Genomic DNA, 22,744 nt, shown 5'->3' with positions numbered 1-22,744 from the left:
AGGTTACTAATAAAAAATTAAAAATCACATTAATGTTACAGATTCACTGTAGTCATATGCATGTGATCTCCTCCATTACATCCTGTGTTACCAAAGAACTATTTTTACCTTTCTTTATAGTACTTTTAAACAATGCCTAATATGCAGTAAGTATTTGATAAATGCTGTTGACTTGTTGGCTCACTTGACTCTACTGACCAGTCCTATATCTTTTGAAGTTAAATATCTCTCTTTGGCCAAGTTTGGGAAACAAATTCACAGATGGACCCATTCATCAGGAATCATAGGCAGGGGATATTTGCTCCTGTATAATTTCAACTAAACTGAAGGATTTTTTATTTAAGTGCCTTTTATGCATTTGGCTTTGGAGAGTCACAAAAATGAAGTCATTCCTGTCCTCAAAGATTTTACTTTCAATTGGGGGAAGGGATAGGCACACAGCAAAATACAAAATATAGACAAAGCAATTACAAAAACAAAGCAAAAAGAAGGCATTGAGAAATGAGGGACTGTGACTCAGGACAGTGAAGAGCCCACTGTTACTGGGTCAAGTGAATTGGGATTTGAATTCAGATCTTGTGACTCAGTTCACATCATCCTTGTAGTAAACCCCACCTCAGGTCCCTCCCAGATCAGGAATTATGAAGTAGACAATACAGCTGAGAATTTGAGATGTAAAAAACCCCCATGAAAATGAAACATCACCACTGAGAAATTCACAATCTAGGAGAAGATGTTTTCATTTATTATGCACAGACAAAGAAGGGATTTTCCAAATGGGCCCTTTCCCACAAAACAGATATGTTGTATAAGTCTAGGGTGGAGAGGTATGTTTTTAAATAAACTGTTCCAATTTAGCCTGAGTGACTAATAAGCTTCTTTAAAAAAAGTAACTTTTGTTAAGTTTCACAGATGCAAATTAAGCAGCAAAATATGAATCAAGCCAGATCACATGGTCTAATGCTTACATCCTTATCTCCCTCTCTTTTATGTGGTCCATTTACATGAAGAGAACCCAGAATAGATAGACAAGAGTGATAAGCCAGAGGGAAGACATCCAACAGCAAGATAGAGGTATCTTCAGCTGCTTTTGAGAAAGGCTTCCCTGGATAGTCACCAACAATCTGATCTGCACACAAACCCGCAAAGGCCTTACCCAGCAGCCCTCCAAAGACTTGTCCTAATTCCTAAAGATCCGTTTTTCCAAGACACCATTTTTAGTAAGCCTTTGCTCAAATGCTTTTAATGGCTTTCCCATCACCTACTGGAGAAAACAAAATCTTGAGCCTTGAATTCAATCCCTCCTATCCTCCACAATCCAGCTTTCTGATCTCCTCTCCTACACATCCTCTATATTAGTCCTCAACTCTAACCGTACTATCCTAAATATCTTAAATACAATCCTAAGCATCCTAAATATAATCATTAATGCATGAGGCTTTCTAAAGTCTGTGCCTTTGTTCATGCTGTTTCTCCAGTCTGGTGTGCCTTCTCAATGCCTATCTATACTATTTAACAAGAGGTAGCTTTTACATTGCACTGTGAAGATTTGTGAAATCTCCCTTTTTTATCATTTATTATTTTACTTGAATCCATCTGAATTCACTATGTTTTAAGACTCAACTCTTCTGAGAAGCTTTGATTGACCACTCTAGTTCATAGGGCATCATCCTGCCTTTGGACACCTCCATTTTCTACATATATTTTACATATGCTACTTTGTGTTAGAAGTTATTTTTAAAATAAAATTTCATCGATATCTCTTGTTTTGACAAGACTTAAATTTCCTCTTTTATTCCCCTTCCCCATATAACAAAGAATTTTTTTAAGGAAAAAAATCCAAAAAATTGTAAAGTTTATTAAAAATAACTTAACAATATGGGCAATATTTCATACTCATTAACCATTCTCTTTCCACTTTAAATTTTATTTTCAATTTAGGGAAGGTAATGAGCATTTCTATAGCATACTACAATAAAAAAGATGATTGCACATGAAACTGCAAATCTACCATGTACAACTTGTTATTCCCTCTAAATGTACAATAATAATCATGTAAATTGTTTTCTTCCTTTTTTTCTTTTCTTATATTAAATATAAGTCACAGCCTCATGGATCATCATCCAATGAAAATATAACTTTTATATTTAGAAAATGAATCTATACTATCCCACATCTGCTGCAATAAAATCAAGTCTCTGTCTGTAGCTACTTCAGCCCAAAGTACAATAAGCATGTGCCAAAACAGGGGGTCAGAATAAGAGATCTCAAAGGTTTCTTCCAGCTTGAAAGCTCTGGCCCCAGGAGCTTTGCTATATTAGCTTCTGTTGATTGAGAAAACATAATCCATTGATTGAAAAAACACATAATGACAAGGAGCTCAAGTGCATTCAATACCAATGATCAACAACCACCATATTGTTGACATACATTAGAAAGCGAGTCACGGAGGAAGGGATGAGACAGATTATTTACTCTGTGTACAGAATCCACAGGATGTTTGCTTATTTTTGATAGACTCACACTGCGTATATTTTTGGAGCTAAATTCGGATCAGAGGCCCTGTTGGGGTGCAGATAGATTTAGGGAGCCCATAAAATCACACTATGCTTCTCTAGTAGTCTGTTATCCACAAGTGGAGAACCACAGAAATGGGAGCATTGGCAGGAGATGGTACTGATGCTGAGAGAATCTGTTAACAGTCTTCACATTACAGGATCAATTCTGATCCTGCAAAATTGGGTGTCTCCCTGCTCTCATCAGCCTTTCCCAAATGCCTCAAACCTCCTCTCTGGCTACAGAACCCTTCCCCATCTTTCAAGACTTCAAAGACACCTTGCCTCTTGTGCATCATCCATGGGCAGGTTGCCCCAAGCCATAGCAATGCTTCCCTCCATGACGCCCTCCTATATCACATATATACCCTGATACTTTGAAAATTCAAGTAGACCCATGATGTCAACGCTGTGAGCTCTACTTCCATCTTAGTGATAATTAAAATCCCTCCATTCCTTAAGAGATGCTTTGTGAGTTGCTGTGGAAGAGGGAGAAAGAACAAGAGAAATGGACAGAAAGATACAGAGACAGAGATAGAAACAGACACAGACACAGACTGACAAAGACAAATATAGACAGACACAGAGACAGATAGACAGAGAGAAACATAGACAAAGAAAAGGGCTTTCTGGCTCCAAATCCTATAATTCTTGATTCTCTATTTTGGAAGCATCAAGAATGAAGCAAACCCTTTCTGCCTTAGTTTCCTGTTCTGCAAAAGAGATAGCACTAGTAGCTATCTCCAGTCTTATTTGGTGGATAAAATGGGATAATGTTTGTAAAAATGTTTCACAAACCTTAAATTGCTATGTAAATATTCTTCTTATTAGTAATGTATTTACTTCCTCTCCTCCTACTCCCCCTGCTTTTTCAGCTTCCTTTTATGTTTTCTCCATTAGACTGAGCTCCTTTAGAACAAGAACTATTTTTTGCCCCCTTCCCCCCACTTTTACATCCTCTGTACTTAACACTGTGCCTGGCACGTAGTAGGTATTTAATAAATGTTTGTTGACTAACTTTCTAGTCAAAAGGAAGACAAGGATTTTAACAAAAATAAAATTAGTTGGAAAATTAGGGGAAGGCTTAAATTCACAATCACTAGTGCTCACTTGTCCATTCCTTGACCTTCTGAATCACTAGTTTCAGTTCCTGGCTCCTTGGTTCCATTGTGCTATAGGACTACCTCAACTCATTCAGCAACAGACCATGTGATCCCTGGAAACCATGAATTTGGAGCAAATGTCAGTAATGCCCCAGCTGTGATATATTCTATGTGTGGAACTTTGGGCAAATCACTCCATCTGGTCAGGTCTGAGCTTCCTCATCTGGAAAGTGAAGGACTTGAGCTCAGTAAACTCTAAAATCCCCTTCTAACTCTGTGGTCCCATTTTCTGCTAAAGGAAAAGAAAGACTCAGGTATTTCTGCAGTTCTGCTATAGCCAGTAGTTTATCACTGAGGGATGACCATGAAGGGAAGCATCATCTCATGACTCCTGTGTCCAGGGAAAGGTTCAAAAGAGAGAGAAATTCATTCATTTCACTTTGTTGGTTGCAAATGAATTCCATGACAAAATTTTGACAGGGAAGGAAAAGTTGACATTAAAACCTTAAAGATGAAGGGGTCCTGTTCGATGCCTCAGTGGACAAACACCAGATCTGGAGTCAAGAGGATCTGAATTCAAATCTGATCTCAGACAATAACTTATGGTCCTAGGCAAGTCCTGTTTGTCTCAGTTTCCTTCTTTGTAAAATGAGGATAATAATAGTATCATCCAGGGTTATTATGAGGATCATTTTAATGATACAAATGTAATTGTATTATGAGGAACAATTGATATGTCTGGTACATAATAAACAACATATAAATGTTGTTACTGTTGTTGTTATTTAGTTCTTTCAGTCATGTCTCACTCTTTATAACCTCATTTGAGGTTTTCTTGGCAAAGATATGGGAGCAGTTTGCCATTTCCTTGTCCAGCTCATTTTACAGATGAGGAAATTGAGGTAAACAGGATTAAGTAAGTGTCTGAGACCAAAGTTGAACTTGCATTTTCCTAACTCCAGGCTTGGTACTCTATCCACTGTGCTGCCTAGCTGCCCAATATATAATCATATAATACACACACATACACACACACACACACACACACACACACATACACACACCCCTTAGCTATTATTATTATTATTACCTATTCCTTTAGCATTTCCTGACTCAGATAGATGGTTAACACCAATCTCATTCCTTGAGTGCACTTTGGCTTGGTTTAGTACTAACCCTTGGATGGCCTTGACCTGTGATTTCTAATTTATCCCTTTAGACTTTTCTACATTTTCTCCAGGATCCAATCATTTACCTGGTAGATATAATTTCCTTGCTATTCATGATTCAGTACCATTACTCCATGTCTCAAGTGGAAGCTTCCCTCAGGAAAGGACCATATTTTATATTTCTTCAACTCTATGAAAACTAGTTTCCATTCCTTGTACACAGTAGATGTCCAAATGTTTGTCCATTGGTTGATTACCTGCTCAACCCATATAGTCCAGACACTCCAAGACTGTCCATGACCCTGTTGGTTATTTCTAAGCCATTGTTAAAAACAAAGATACTGAGGGACTGGCCCACACTTCCCACTGGTTTCTACAAGGCCAATTTAAACAGAAATGCTTTTGTTAAAAAAGCCTCATTTATTAAAATTATAAAACTGATTACTCTTTCTGGGGTGCTTAATTTTTCCTTTTTGTCCCAGTGAATGATTGTTCATTAGGTTGCCTGATAGAGTTACTGCATTGCATATGGCAAGCTGCCAAGATCATTTTAATCATTGTCAGCTTTTTTTTTTTTTTTTTTTTTTTTTTTTTTTGGTCAATGACTTGAAATTTTTTTCTTTCTTGGGTCCCATGGCCTTCCCATTTTTTTTCCTTTTTTTCTTTTCTTTTTTTATCCAAGTAAACCTTATTAACCCCATTTCACTCGTTGAGTCTGTTCATTTCATGTTCATTGTGAGTGTTCTTGGAGAGGTAATTGACAGTATTTTTAGATATATGTATCATTGGCAGAATAATGGATTTTTTGATGATTCTCCCCTTAGTCATTGATTTTGCTAGTCACAAATTATTACTGCTCTCTGGACAATGGGAACTGGCCTGAGTTGGACAAAAGTGCCATTGATTAGTTCTCCTTCCATCTGATGTCAAAGGAAAAAGAAATCTGACTGAGGATATTGAATCTGCCGGTAGAAGTCCATTTCATCACTATTAACTCTTAGAGGAGAAGTCCTTAAAAATCGGGTTCTTTTCACAAGTGTGATTTCCTTGTCTTCCTAATCAAAAATTAAACCAGCTCATGACTTTTGCCAAGAGATTTGTTTCACTGAACATTTTCAAGGGCCACATTATATATCTCATTTTGCAAATCTTCTGCTGTTCAGCTGGTTACAAAAGGCAATATTTCCTCATTACTGTTATTGTAGAGAAGTGAAAGATAATTTGAGGCAGGGAAAGGTGATATTGAAAGGTAAGTAAAGAGTATGACTGGAAACTATTACTGGGTTCAAGTGGCAAATGGGGTCAAATAGTAAAAATAAAAAAAAATCCTTGGTTAGAAAAGAACAAGTCGGATGACCCAGAGTCAGAGTCAATTTATGGCTCTGGTTGGAAGTTTTCTTCCTTAACTTGGAGCATTGACGATCTAATGTGACATCAATACTCAGCAACTATCACAAGAAAGGTACATAGCTGGGTAAGGGTCTCATGGATGGGACATGAGAAATTAGAAGTTGTATAGGCAGGGTAGCTCATCGTCCTGGAGCTGGAACACTTCCTGGCCAGGGATCTTTCCCACCCCCCTCCTTCATCAGCTGGTTTGGCGATATCATCTGGCTCATTTTTTCTATTGCATCCTACTAATGGGAGCCCTTTCTGGCCCCTTCTCTCTATTTGTGTTTCATTCTATTGTCTATAAAATTAAAAAAAATACTAAAATAAAATAAATATTGAGAAAGAAAAATAAGTTCCTTTATGTGACTGGGGAAGCCATATCCCTTCTCCACACCTAAGTTGCTGTCTCTGGAATATGAGACATGAGGATGGCACTAGCTTAGATCCCCTTCAGTTTTAACAGAAGCTAAGAAATTGAAGGCACATTTATAAGATTGAGATTCAGAAGGAGCCAAGGAAAGTTCTCTTTCCCATCATTTCCTTTTCCAAACTTCTCCAAGACTTTGGAGCTGTCCCTTGTCCAAAGTTTCCCAAGGATATTAATATATCAAGGACGTCACATTTTGCCTTTTACTTCAGAGATGTGTGATTTTTGTCATGTTGGATGGAGTCTCCTCCATCCCTGGAGATGACTGCAGTGAAGGATTTCAAGAAAAACAAGCATTGAATTGTTTACTATGTGTCAGGCACTGCGCTAAGTGCTGGGATACAAAGAGAGGCAAAAACATCACAGGGCAGTCCATCAGATACCTGAAGGCAACCTTCATGTCCTTCTTGAGCAATGATCCCCAGATGTCTTGATCACAGGTTCTTTTGTTATCATTGTCACTCTCTTCTTGACGTTTCCTTTTCCTGACTCAGCTGTGTCCTTTGTGAAATGGCAACCCCAGAGCTGAGGATTAAATATAAAAAGGGAACATATGAGGAGCCAGTTACAACTTGATAGTGTAGGGAGCTGGCAGTGAGGGCATCCTTCCAGGCCAGTGATGGATCAGCATCTTCTCTGTAGCATTTGGTCATAGAGAACTGTTTGGGACACTGAGAGGTGAAAAGAAAGCCAGAGTCACACAGGCAGGTTGTGTCAGAGGAGGAATCTGAACCCAGGTCTCCCTGACTCTAAGACAGGCTCTCTACCTCTCTGGTGTGCTGGCTCTCTCAATTATTATTTCTGTTTTCAACTCAAAGTGAATGTTATTGAAATCTTTTTTTAACACTTATATTTCCCAATGTATTCAGAGGCAGAATTGTACAGTGAAAATTGTGGTGGATTCGAAGGAAACAGATCTCAACTTGACTCCTCAATATACTACTCATGACCTATTTGATCTTGTACAAATCAGTCTCTCTGGATTTCAGTTTCCTCAGTTGAAAAATGGTAGATGGCACCCAAGGCCCTTTTCAGGTCAAAATCTGTGACTCTGTAATCCCTCTTTGACCTTAAAAAGCCATTACTTATTTAAAAATTAAGGGAAAATTAGTTTAGAGATGATGGGAGAGAGAGAAGGAGGAAGAGGAAGAGCAGAGGAGGGAAGGATGAGGAGAGGAAGGAGGAGAATTAAGAGGAGAAGGGGGAGAGGAGGAGGAAAGGGAGAGAAGAGGAGGGAAAAGGAGGAAGAGAAGGAGAAAAAGAACAAGAACAAGAAGAAAGAAGAAGAAGGAGAAGAAGGAGGAAGAGGGGGGAGGGAGAAGAAGGAGACGGAGAAGATATGGAAACAGAAAGGAACTTAGAGATCAGGTAATCTAATCTCTTCATTTTACAAATAGGAAAATGAAGATTTGGGGAGAGAAATGATACCCAACATTACCTAGGAGTAAATAGTAGAATCAGGTTGGAATCAGATCTTCTGAATGCTGATCCAGTAAAGTACCACTAGGGAGGCAGTGAAAAGAACCCAAGCTTGGGAGGTCAAGGTTTCCATTGGTTTCCAATCACAGCTCTACTATTCATAATTGTGAGATCTTGGACAAGCTCCTTTCTCACTCTGGGTCTCAGCTCTTAATCTGTATTCATCAATTATCATTCACTGTGATGCAATGGATAAAGAGCCAGTCTAATTCTGTCTGTGTCACCCTAGACAAATCACTTAACTTCTCAGTGCTTTGGGGAACACTCTAAGACTCTAAGTTTCAGAGAAGATGCTCATCTGAATTGATAGTTTTCTCACCTGGAAGTTATCATGGGTCCAGTCCTTATTTACTGCCTTACTATGTGCAGAGCCTAGTACTAGACGCTGGAGATCAAAGTCGCCCTTACCACCCAGGAGCTTCCATTCCATTCACTTTCCTCATCTGTCAAGTGAGAGGAGCTGGACTATCTGATTCCTAAGATCTCTTCTAGATATCTGGGATAAGGCAAGAGGGAGATGGAGATGGATAATGGCAAAACCTTGCTGATCTGAGCAGACACTGAGCCTGGAGTGGAATTCACCGGGGGCAGCCTGAATTAGGGATGGTGACTACAATGCACTCAGCTCTTCTCCTACACAGATTGCTCTCTACTTCTCCATTTTTATCGTTTGACTGCTTTAAATGGTGCTCTTCACTACAATAGACAGCTACGTTTACCAGGCCAACCAAACTCTTCTTCAGTGATTGACGTCAGCAAGCCCTGGTCATTGTTTCCCATAATGGCTAATCCTCTTCTAGCACAATAGACTGCTCCGTGATGGGAGCTAGATGGATTAGGAGGAGGGGTGGGAAGCTGGGCATCCGAGGAGGATATTGACTCGGTGGACAATCAGTGCTCCTCCACTCTCCATTTGTCAGCCATGGACATCTTTTCCACTCAGGAAGCAGAGAGGCCATAATTGGGAAGATATTGTTTTCTTGATGCTATTTGTCCATGTGATGCTCCTGTAAGTTCTCATACTGGACAATAGGGTCATAGATAGCACAGATACTGGATGAGACCTCACAATCCTTCTAGTCTAGTCTGTTCATATGACAGATGAGGAAACTGAGGTTCAGATAGATTAAGGGATTTGTTTAGAGTCATACAAGTAATGAGCGGCAGGACTAGGATCTTGGAGGCCATCAGACTATTCATTCAATCCATCATTCTCAGAGGATTTATTAAACACTGCTTTTATGGCAGGCTCTCTTCTGGCCATTCTGGACAAAATGAAGCAGTTGAATAGTCCCTGTCTTCAAGGAATATACACTCTATCAAGACTATCATATCAAACACAAAGTCCCAGGCACTACAGTGGATACAATGCTGGACCTGGAGTCAGACATGAAAAGATCAAATATGGCTCCAGATATATACTAGCCATGTCACCTTACGCAAGCCACTTAACCTTTGTTAACCTTAGTTTTTTTTTTAATTTGTAAAATGGGCATAATAATAGCATGAACCTTCCAAAGTTGTGTGAGAATGAAATGAGATGTTCATCAAGTGCTTTAAAAACCTTAAAGCTATATGTGATAGTCCTTGTTGTCAGTATATTGCCATGGGAAGCAATGGAGAGAGTAGCTGAACTTGGAAGGAAGAGAAGCCTGCCTTCAAATCCTATCCTAATATTAGCTAGGGGACTTTCTGAAATCTTCCTGAGCCCAGTCTCCTCATCAGAGGAGGTATAATAGATAATCTACTTCACTGGAATCAGACGAACCTAGACTTGAATTTCTCTTCTAACACTGTGTGATCAGGCAAGTCATTTGACCCTGTATGCCTCAGGTTTCCTCATCTGTACAATGAGCTGGAGAGGGAAACAGCAAATCACTCCAATATCTTTTCCAAGAAAATCCCAAATGAGATCATGAAGAGTTATATATGACTAAAACAACTGAACAACTACAGCTGATCCTGAGTCCCAAATAATAAGGGGATAGAAATCAAACATTCCCATGATACTTATCAGGATCAAATGAAATAATAAATGTAAAGCTCTTAAAAACATAAGATCTTCATAAATGTCAGTTATAATCAGTTACGAGACTCTGAGAGGGCCTCAAGTCTTTCCTTCTAATTAGGAGGAACCTAGTATCCCTTGGTTGGGAAGTTTCCCCTTCCATCAAGTTAAAGATCTGTCTCTCTGAAAACTTTGAAATATGTTTGTAAATAAAATGGATTGAAAAGATGATGCATAGAGAGCCATCCAAGGGTGGCTCCCCTACTTGGGCATCATGGGGTTACAGAGCTCCCATCATTAGTTATTACTCCATTGATTTTTTTACATCTTTGGTTGGAATAATTTATCAATCCACAAACAGAGAGAAGGGGAGGGGAAAGGAAGGAACAGGAAAGCAGAGGAGAGGAGGGAAAGAAAGGGGAAAGGAGAGAAGGAGAGAAGGAGAAGGGAGAGGGAAGGGAGGAAGAAGAGGGGAAGAGAGTGGAAGGGAGAGAAAAGGAGTGGAGAGGAGGGAAAAGAAAGGAAGAGAGGGGAAGGAAGACAAAGGGAGGAGATAGAAGGGAAGGGGAAGGAAGGAAAGAGGAAAGGGAAGGAGGGGATGGAAGAGAAGGGAAGGGAAGGGAAAAGAAGGGAAGGAAAGGGAAGGGAAGAGAAGGGAAGGGAAGGGAAAGAACACAAGAAGGGAAAGAATACGGGAAGGGAAGGAAAGAGAAGAAAAATAGGAGGGGAGGGAAGGGGGAAGGGAAGGCAAGATTAAGAGAGAGGGAAGGACAAGAAAATATTTCTATATATTTAATAGGGGCAGGCTATTCTTTGGGTATCCATTCTTTTCAAATGAATTTGCTCCAGAATAATGATAAAGTATAGCAATGAGCAGAAATGGACTCTGGAGGGATACTACCATTATAGGAAACTTATGGGGGCAGAATAGGTGGCCATTGGAGACTGATTGAGGGGAAAGGCCCCAGTTATGACACCTGAAATAAGGTATTAGAGAATCAAAAGATGTAATAAAGCATTCTTTCTACTTCCAATGGCACCTGAGATAAAACTCCAATGTTTCTACCCTACTTAGGCAGGGGCAAATGGGAGAGTATTTATATTGCTATTTTGATATTGATGTTTTCTCCTTACAACATTTCCCTCTTACTTTAAACCTCTAATATAAAGCTGGAAGTTCTCCCATTAGCTTCTATAATAAACTGGGATAACTGTTATCACTCCTAAAGCTTGCCCTGCTAACGTTGCCTTTATTTACTCATGGGACTACTGGGAGACCATGAAATTGGCCATTGTCCTATGTTCACAGTGATGCTTCCAGAGAGATGAGCCTCATGTCACATCCAGGATGTGACCAAGACTGGAATACAATCTGTATTCTGAGTAAAACTTTCTTTTAAAAGGAAAAAAAAGCAAACAAACTAAAATAACTTTTGAAGTCCCAGGAGAGCTGATGACTTTGTCCGTTGCTCTGAAAGACTCCCAAAGTTCCGATTGTGATCAGGACACGGTCGGCTTCTGTGGTTATTAGCAGTGCACCGGGGTCAGGGTAGAATGAGGATGAATTTCCATGTAAAATGAAGATAGGACATCTTCACTTCCTGCAAAACAACTGGCGAAAAAGCGGGGTGAACTTTTCAGAGTTTAAACAAACACTTGGAGGATCAGCCCGTCTAGAACAGTCACTGGTCTGCTGATTGTGGTTTGTCAAGGGATGTCTAGAGCTGCCCATCCCTGATCAAGGAGGAAGGCAAGGGTAAGGTCATCATATTTATGGTAGAACTCACTAACTTTTAAAAATTATATTGATATTATCTACTTTTACACCTAAATTTCCAAATATATTCTTTCTTTTCTACACCCCTCCCCTCAGCCATCCCTTATAGTAAAGAATAAAAAAGAAAGAAAAAAAGAAACCACTTTCACAAAATCAAGTTTGCCAGGACATATAGTATCCCACACCCACAGTTTCCCATTTTTGAAAAGAAGGGATAAAGACACATTCTCTTATCTCAGAGGCAAACTCGGTCATTTTAACTACAGTCTTCAGGCCTGATTTTTATTGAATACTTCAGCTCCAAGAGTTCATTTATTATCTCCTGCAGATGGTTCCTAATCCATAGATCTAGCTCTAATAGGTCTCCCTGATATCCATGTCATTTCATGGCAGCTAAGAAGTGGGGTAGATAAGCAAGTCATTGGTCCTGGAGTCAGAAAGACAAGTTCAAATACAGCCTCAGACACTTACTAGCTAGGTGACCTTAGACAAATCACCTTAATCTCTGCCTCAGTTTCTTCAACAGGAAAAGGGAGATAATAATAGCATTTACCTCGCAGAGTTATTATAGCTATCAAATGAGGTAATATTTGTAGAATGCGCACAGTGCCTACCACATAGTAGGTGCTATACAATGAGTTATAATATTGAGTTATTATATCTCAATTATTATAGTTATTATTATTATAATGAGTGTCTGGCACTATGGTAATGACAACTCACAGTTATCATTTAATTAATGCTTGTAAATTTACTATGACATTTTAAGGTTTATAAAGCTCTGTGCATAATTTCTTGTGTGATATACAGCAATGAGGTGAATTAGATACTATGAGTGCCATTATTCCCATTTAATAGATGGAGAAGTTGAGGTAGGGAGAAATCAAATGACCCCTCCACAGTCATACAGCTTGCTAGATTCAGAGGTAAGCTTGGCATCTAGGACTTTATTATTGGGGGTGCCAATGCCATGCTGATCCACTGAAGAGGACCCCAAGTTCTGCTTTTTCCTTTACAATTCAGCCATCTCTGAGTATCAAGGATTTATTTATGCCTGGGCAGCTTGGTAAGGAGCTTGAACTGGTATATAGAAAAAGCATATTTATTCTCACTCTGAATGTTCTTCCTAAGATCCATGTGGCGTCGTCTTAAACCAAGCATCTGGATGGTATCATCAATAGACTATTGAACCAGAAGGGAACAAAGACCTGAATTTAAATCTGGTCCTCACAATTACTAGCTTTGTGACCCTGAGCAAGTCAATTACCTCTACCTCAGTTTTCTCATCTGTATAATAGGAATAATAATAGGAATCTGTCTCCCAGGATTGTTATGAGGATGAGATGAAATATTTGTAAAGAACATTGCCAAATGTAAAACACTATATTCATACTAGCTATTATTATTGTTGTTGTTATTATTATAGCCTGATCTTATTGCCATGTTTTGTGTGAATCCATAGAGGGATAGGGAAAGAAACTCCTTGAACCTGAAAGTCTCCTGGGAGCCATGTGGTGAAGAGGAAATAAAAATCAACCCTACTCAAGAATAGAGATCTCAAAAAGAAAAGGGAGCTCATCACTTGCCTCAAATAGTGGACATCAATAGAGATTAAGTTAACCAAATGCTATAAAAACAGAAAACCAGACAATCCATAAGCATTTATTAAGCACCTACTATGTACAAGACACTGTAGTAGTGCTAGAAATCCAAAGATCAAAAAATGCAACAGGCCCTGCCCTTAAACAATCAACCAAAAAACATTTATGAAGTATCTTTTATATGCTAGTCATTGGAAACACAAAGAGAACATAGTTTTTGCCTTTGAGAAGGTTATATATTATTGGGGGAAAGAAACATACGTATATCAGTAAATAAAACATTTCTATACACAAATGTAATTGAGGGTGGGACTAGCACTTGGGGACATCAAAAGAGTTCTTCTGTAGAAGGTCATGCTTAAAACTAAGCTTTAGAAGAATACAAAATCTGGAAAAGCCCAGGGTGAGGGAATGTTCCAAACATGGGGGTCAGCAAGTGCTCAGGCAACAATGATGAGAAATGGAAGACCATTTGTGAGGGATCCCAAGTCAGTCAGTTTGGATACAAGATAGAATCAGATGAGAATAATATGTCATAATCCTGGAAATGGAAGACTAACGTCAAATTGTGAAGAGCACTGTGTTTGTATTTATTTTAGAGATTGGAGGAAGTGACTGGATCTTCTTGGTTGGGGAATGAAATTATCAACTTGGATTAGAGAGGGGAGAAATTGGAGGCCCACATGCCCACCCCCCCCATTCCATTTGGCCTCCTTTCTGAGACAGGATCCTTCTGATGACCGAATCATAGGATGATGCTGTGAATTTTAACTTGGAGGATCATAGATTTAGGCACGGAAGAGATCCAACCCAAATCTGTTTCTCTTAGATCTCAGGCAAAGGTAACTTCCCATTCCTGTGCCTCAGTGTCCTTTGTAAGATGCTAAGATTGTTCTAAATGAACTCTAAGACTGATCCTACATTGAAAGTCCTTTTAATTATCATCAATATTTCATTTATTTCAATATAATAGTTTCAATACATATCAATATCAATATATTGATTTTCAATCAATATAATTTGTTTCAATATAATATTCTCAAATTTTTCAGTTAATCCTTCTTTTTTTACATGACCTATGATTTTATAAATATGGGGAACTGCTAGTGAGGAAATTTTCTACATCAGGTAGATCAACAACAGAACTGTAACTTACAGTCTTAGGCAGATGTTTGGGGACACTAGAAGTTAGGGACATGTCTAGGATCTCAAGTTTGGTGGGGAAGACCTGAAAATAGCTCTTCCGGATTTCATAGCCAGCTCATGCACCCAATGATAATTCTTAGATTTAAATGGAGCCCAATGGGAAGGGCACTAGATCAGGAGAGAAGATTTTGGTCCTTTCCTGTTGTGGGAGAAATCCCTCATTTCTGAGCTCATGGGATAGGTAACTGCTGCCGAAATATAATTTTTACAATCCAGAAATTGGGAAGGTAAAAACCTAGGTTTTTGAATTATGCTTAGTTCAGCCCTCAGAGAAAACCTGAATTATCATTAGGATTCCAACAAGCTTTCTTATATGCTTAATTATATCAGAGCAACAGAGAAATAATTCTTCTACATATTACTATCTTGTACATCCCTCTTTGGCCATAAATTTTAAAGAAATGGTATGTTCATAATAGCATATTTCTTTTAAGAGCACAAAAGTTGAACAGAGTAAAGCAGAGTCATAATTTCAAACTTCCCTTAAGGAAATAAATCTCATTAAACAAATTCTTCAAGTAAACTAAGTCAGGCTACAGATTAAACTACATTTAGAGGGTCCACAAATAGGCTGATTGAGAGGAAAGATTTACATGGTATCAAGATAACCAAGAAAACAGTTTCAGAGAAATTCTTCATGACTAGTGAGAAGAGCTAACAACTGAATAAATCACTTTAATTCCCTTTTGGCTTCTGTCTGAGGAATATTAAACAGTTTTCCCATATTTCATGAGTCATATTTTAGTAAGATAAGGTTAATATAAACAAAAGACAGACTAAGTTAAATAAAATTTGCAGGAAGACTAACTCTGAGGTGCAGATAATAAAAGGAAATAAAAAATCAAAATACCCATTATACTCCCCAGATCATATACTTCTTTTTAAAATTTTAAAATGTATTTTTTCTGGTTATATGTGTATATTAACTTTTAAAATACACATTTCTTTATGAATCATGTTGAGAGAGAAAAATCATTTAAAAAGTGAACATAGGATGTGTTGATTTACATTCAGTCTCCATAGATCTCTTCTGGATGCAGATGGTGTATTCCATCCAAAGTCTATTGGGATTGCTTCGGAGCACTGAACTACTGAGAAGAACCAAGTCTTTCATAGCTGATCATAGCAGAATCTTGCTGTTACTGTACATGATGTATTTCTAGTTCTGCTTGTTTCACTCAGCATCAGTTCATGTAAATCTCTCCAGGCTTTTCTAAAATCAACTTGTTTGTCATTTTTTATAAAACAATAATATTTCATTACTTTTTCATCTATCACAACTTAGTCAGTTTTACTGCAGTTGATGGGCATCTATGCTTTTTTCAATTCTTTGTTACCACAAAAAAGAGCTGCTACAACATTTTTGCACACATGGGTCCTTTATGATTTCCTTGGGATACAGACAGACCCAGTGATGGAACTGCTGAATCCAAGGGAAAGCAGAGTTTTATAACTCTTTGGGCATAGTTCCAGATTACTCTCCAGAATGGCTGGATCATTTCACAACCCTACCAACAATGCATTAGTGTCCCAGTTTTCCCACATTCCCTCCAATATTTGTCATTTTTCCCTATCATCTTAACCAATCTGAGAGATGTGGAATGGTACTTTAGAGTTGTTTTATTTTGCATTTCTCTAAACAAGAGTGATTTAGAGCATTTTTTCTTGTGACTATAGATGATTTTAATTTTGTCATTTGAAAATTATTTATATCCTTCGGCCATTTATCAATTGGGAAATTACTTGTATTCTTATAAATTTGACACTGTTCTTTATATATATGTTTTAGAAATGGACCTTTATCAGAAACCCTGATTGTAACAATTTTTCCCGTCTTTGTATTTCTTGTTTCTGTTGGTTTTGTTTGTGCAAAACCTTTTTAACTTAATGTTATCAAAGCTGTCCATTTTGCATTTCATAATGTTCTCTAGTTCTTCTTTGGTCATAAAATTCTTCCCTTCTGGCAGCTTTTTTTATAGTGGCAAGAAACTGGAAACTGACCATCAGTTGGAGAATGGCTGAATAAACTGGGGTATATGAATATTATGGAATATTATTGTTCTATAAGAAACCACCAGCAAGATGATTTCACAAAAGCCTAGGGAGACTTGTAGGAACAGATTCTAAGTGAAATGAGCAGAACCAGGAGATCATTATATACGGCAACAACAAGACGATATGATGATCAATTCTGAGGGACGTGGCTCTTCAACAATGAGATCATCCGGTTCCAATGATCTTGTGATGAAAAGCACCATCTGCACCCAGAGAGAGGACTGTGAGAACTGAGTGTGGATCACAACACAGCATTCTCACTCTTTTTGTTGTTGTTTGCTTGCATTTTGTTTTCTTTCTCGTTTTTCCCTTTTTGATCTCATTTTTCTTGTGGAACATATTTGTGGAAATTGAATTCACATGTTTAACATATATTAGATTATTTGCCACCTAGGGGAGGAGGTGGGGAGAGGGGAGGGAAAATTTGGAGCACAAGGTTCTGCAGGGATCAATGTTGAAAATTATCCATGAATATGATTTGAAAATAAAAAGCTTTAATAAATAGATAGATTCCTCCCTTCTCCAAATTTCTGGTAGGTAAATTATCCCTTGCTCTCCTAATTTGCCTATGGTGGTATCACCTTTTACACCCAAATCATGTACCCATTTTGACTTTATTTTGGCGATGATATACTTCTTAAGTGTGTGTTTCTCAGTAGCCTCTTTTCATTTTATTTTCTTCATCTGTAAAATGGGAATAAAACTTGTCTAACAAGTCGAACCTCTTTGTATCACAAATTATGAGGAAAGTGCTTTGTAAATCACAAATTCTTCTAGAAATGAAAGTAGTGACTCATTGTAGTCCATTCCTTCTTTATAAATGGCTTATCTAGAAAGCATTTTAACATTTTGGTTTTTATAAAGTATTGGGAAACTGCATGGGGATTTCAAGCATTCCAGGCTGACACAAAACAAATCTTTTTTTAGGCCTGATTCAATCAACACATTTTTCTTTTAAATCACCAATCACAGCAAAGCACTGTGCTAGGTACTCCAGAAGCAAGCAGGCCAAAGAACCAGACCCTGTCCTTCAGGAGCTGTCCTTTTACAGAGGGAGTGAATGCAACAGTTACACGGACAAATCAATACGATTCACATACAAAGAAACTCGAATTAATTTCAAAAGGAAAAAAACACAGGACAGAGGGTATGGAGGGAGAGGCAGCTGAGTTGGGCTTTAGAGGAAGCAGCAATGATTCTACAAAGTGGAGGTGATGGGCTTGGGCTACCTCTTGTGTCCTGACATTCACCTAGTGATGCTCTAAGTTATGAATGTTGGAATGTCACAAACCCAAAAGAACCATTACTATAGGGGACCCACAACTCAAAGGAAAAATACAGAGAAGGTAAAAGTTGGCTAGAGTTCTTGATCTGCATGTTGGGAGATGGAAGTGGGTATAACAGTGAGAAGAGTTCTTCAGTCACTCCTATTTGCCTCTTCAATCAGCAAAGCACTCCTTAGCTACTATGGAAAGTTCTCTCTCCCTTCTTCTTCTTCTTCCTTCTTCTTTTTCTTCCTTCTTCTTCTTCTTTTTCCTTCTTCTTCTTCTTCTTCTTCCTTTTTCTTCTTCTTCCTTCTTCTCCTTCTTCTCTTCTTTTCTTTTCTTCTTTCTTCTTCTTCTTTTCTTCTTCTTCTTCCTCCTCCTCCTTCTTCTTTTCTTCTACTTCTCCTCCTCCTCCTCCTCTCTGTGAGTCTTTCTCTGTCTCTCTCTCTGTGTTTTTCTTTATATGTGTCTCTTTGTCTCCATCTTGTCTGTCCCATCTCTCCCCTCTCTCTCTGTCTCTTCCCCTCTCTATCGCTCTCTGTGTGTCTCTGTCTGTCTCTCTCTCTCCCCCCACCCCACACACCCTTATCTATATCTATACATAACTCCATCCCATTACCCCAAGTTCCCAGCTAAAGGAAACATTTCAGGAAAAAATACTCTGTATTATATCTCTTTCTCTCTCTCTTCTTTGGGGATGTTTACCCTCCAATTGTCTTGTCCCAGATGTATTTCCAAACAATTCTAGAAACAAAATAAATACATAAAACAAAGATAGGTAAATTTCCTTTCTTGTTGCCCAGGGGGAAAGACTTTTCCGGGAGACAAAAAAGAGATCCAGGAGAATTGCTTTGGAAGCTAGCACCTGGGGATCTACCCTGACAATTCTTTTCTCCAATGCACCAAAAATGGTTTCTCTCAAAGTCATGGCCCTACCTTCTTTCTGATTTTGCCCATGGTTTGTTCCTCTACAGGGCTCTACACAGCTTGCATTGTATTTGCATTCTTACTAGAAGCTGTCTTAGTTCTGCTTGGATTGGCTTTTAGAGACCACCCAGGGGACCACGTTCAGACCTCAGGTTCTGAACATCCCACTCATATCTCATGAAGAACTATCTTGCCTCTTTCCATCTAGTTTAACCTGGGTCCTTTTATTTTATTGGTTTCTGGTTTTTAAAGAACCAAATCCTTCATTCAATAATGACTTGAGAACCCCTGTTATCATTTAAAAGGTACTTGCAAGCATTTGTATGACCAGAAGAAAAGATAAGTTGATATAGGAGTAACATGAGGCAGCTAAGTGACAAAGTGGATGGAGTACCAGACCTGAAGTCAGGAGGACCTGAGTTCAAATGTGACCTCAAACACTTAATACTTACTAGCTGTGTGACCCTGGACAAGTCACTTATCTCTAATTGTCTCACACAAAAAAAAAAAGAAAAGAAAAAGGAAGGAAGGAAGGAAGGAAGGAAGGAAGGAAGGAAGGAAGGAAGGAAGGAAGGAAGAAAGAGAAAGGAAGGAAGGAAGGAAGGAGAGAGGGAAGGAAGGAAGGAAGGAAGGAAGGAAGGAAGGAAGGAAGGAAGGAAGGAAGAGAGGGAAGGAAGGAAGGGAGGGAGGAAGGGAGGGAGGGAGGGAAGGAGGAAGGAAGGAAAGACAAAGTATTAACATATCAACAGCCTGAGTCTTTATGAAATGCCAACAGAATGCTCACACCAGTGACATCATAGATTATAAAATAATAACAGCCATTACCAAAAGCACTCTAAGATTTCAAGAATGCTTCACATGTTATCTCTGTGGTCCTTACAATAATCCTGAGAGATAAGTAATAGTTATAATTATTCCTATATACTGAAGGGGGAAACCGAGATTCAGAGATATTAAAATATTTGCCAAGGGCCACACAACAAATGTCAGAATCAGAATTCAAATTCATGTCTTCCTTAATTCCAGAAACCCCCTTTCCTATACTATACAACCTGTCTTTAAAATATTAAAACAAGTTCACTGATGATTTACAGTTAATAAGTAGCAAATGGACATCCAAAGACTCTTTTCAGTCTCAATTCCCTTTTCTATGAAACTTGGAGAATGATGGCATCTAATTTCCAAGATCGCTATTAAAATCAAATGAAATATTTTATATAAATTTCTTTATAAATCTTAATACTCGGTATCAATGTTAGCTAGTTTCCCCTTCCTGTTTTTCCTTTTTCTCCTCTCCCTCCCACTTACTTCCTCTTCCTCTTCTTCTCTCTCATGTTTTCCTCTTCCTCCTTCTCCTTCCTTCCTTCATCCTCTTCATGAAATAGAAAAGGACCCAAAGGAACATGTTTAGGATATTGGAAGAGTTCTCTATAAAGGGAATATGATGAAAAAGATATGGGCAAAAATGGAATAAGATAACTGGGTGAGTCAGGATGAGGACCAGTGGAAAGAGTTCCCAGATTAATGAGATCCCAGTTCAAACAAGCATTGTGGTACCAGAACCAGAAGCAGGTCATCTTATATCTGGGTCCCATTTCATTGCTGAGAGCACTTACTTCCACAGTGATTACCCAGCTTTATACTCTGTGTCTCGGTCCAAGCAAATACAAAAGAAAATGAAAGGAAACTGAGCTACATTTATTTCCTCCCCCCAGATTCTTGTTTCCAGCCCGCTGATGATTCCAGCACACATCACTGTGTCTCCAAGGTGAGGGCGTCCCACTTCCAGGGTTAGAGGCTCTGCCTCCCCTGCAAGCCTTCTTCAAATTTCTCATCTCTCTAATTCATTTTCCATTCTTTTATGATGTGTTCCCCATTCAGTATACGTTGGTGCCTTTTAAACATTGCCCTCATCTTGGGCAGTGTGCCCCACTGTTTCCTCAATGACTCACCTCAGTTTCTCTTTGCCATGTTTATTTCAAGTAACAAAACCCCCAAAAGAAGACCAGGTCCCATTCAAGGAGTGATTTGGGGTTCTTAAGACTCAGAAGCCCTAAACATGGAAGTTCTTCTAATGGTCTTGTTGGAAAAGTAACTTTCTTGAGGGAAAACATTGACTTGCTTTTCTTTCCCTCTATCAAACAGGGTCCATGTTTCTATACTCCAAAAAATCTTCCACTTCAGAGGAGCAATCTATTCTCTCCCACTCAGCAAATCTCAGGAGAGATTTTGAACAATTTTGCAATAAGAGGCATGGAAGAATGACCCTCCCTGCCCCTCAGCCCACACTCCTCTCCATTCTAAACTGTTGAGTCAGTATTTCTCCCCTTCCTAATTTAGCAAAGGGCCAGCTGCCTCTGGATCATGTCTCTGAGCCAATTAAGGGACTCTCCCAAGCCTGAATTATCCCAGAGAAGGGAAAGGATGAATGAATGTTCTTGACCATCCTCTCAAACAGGAGAATCCAAGAACTTGTCTTCCTCTCACCAATGGCAGTGTTTTGAGAGGGTCTGAAGGACAAGATGGGGAAAGCTTGGTTAGATAGTCATTCACATGAAAAAAGGTCTTCGGGTGGTAGCCTGCAATTTTAATAAATGTTAATGGTGTAATGTGACAAGAATAACTACAGGGATCTTAGGCTGCCTTTATGGAAGCAGAACACCTAAAATAAGGAAGTCAATGATTCTTTTTTCTTTGGTCTTGTCAGTCTACACCTGGAAGAAGACATTCATGATTGGGCATCCCATTGTACAAATAGCATTGATGACCTGGTTTAGATCCAGAGGAGAAGAACCAAGATAGTGGGGAAACAGAAGACCCTGCCATGCAATAACTAGAAAATCCTTGAAAGAAATTGGAGATCCAGCAAAGAAGGCACACTAGGGAAAAGTATTTCCATTGGTCTTTGTTTCCAGGTGGATGAGCCAATGTAAATGCTCCCCCAAAATGTATATTTGTGCAGCATTCTGTAGAAGATAAAAGGGGGCTCCATATCTGTCTTTAGTTATTTGAAGGACTGTCACGAGGGAGCATTGGATTTGCTGGACATACCAATGAGTGGAGACATCAATGAGACAAATTTCAATGTGAAGGAAAACAGCTCTATCAGAGTTGTTCCCATGTAGGATGTCTTGAGAGGGACTGAATTGCCTTTCTGCAGAGATCTGTAAGCAAAGGCAAAGTATTTTATGATCCTTTGTTAGGGATGTTGTAGATCCCTACATGAGGATCTTGAACAGGAACCCCTCTGAGACCCATTCCAAAACCATTTTAGACTTCTACCCTGGTTAAAGATAGAATAGGATTGAATTGAATTGAGATGGAAACCTAGATGGATCATAAACTCCCTAGAGAAATGTGAGAAAGATAACCCCTATCCAGGAAAATGAATCAACACACACATATTAAAACCCTACTATGGATAAGATATTCTGCTGCTGATTGGAGGCAGAGAGGATAGAGTCTTTACCAGGCCTTGTCCTCAAAGATTTATACTAGATGGGAGACAAAGTATATGGACATGAAAAATTAAATTGCATCTCAAGAGCTAAAATGGCAAATAAAACTTATAGGCAATGTATGATTCTGAGGAGGGAAAGAACTGTTTGTATCAAAGTATCTGAAGGTTCTCTTTTAGAATAAACATTAGACTGTCCATTATCCAAGAATCATTTATTAAACACCTACTATGTGCCAGGTACCATGCTAAGTGCTGAAGATACAAAAGGAAGCAAAAGACAGGGCCTGTTTTCAAGGAACTCACAAAGGGCAAAACCAAGA

Source organism: Sarcophilus harrisii, chromosome 2 (genome assembly GCF_902635505.1).
Source record: "Sarcophilus harrisii chromosome 2, mSarHar1.11, whole genome shotgun sequence".
Taxonomy (NCBI): domain Eukaryota; kingdom Metazoa; phylum Chordata; class Mammalia; order Dasyuromorphia; family Dasyuridae; genus Sarcophilus; species Sarcophilus harrisii.
This window is presented reverse-complemented; position numbering follows the sequence as displayed.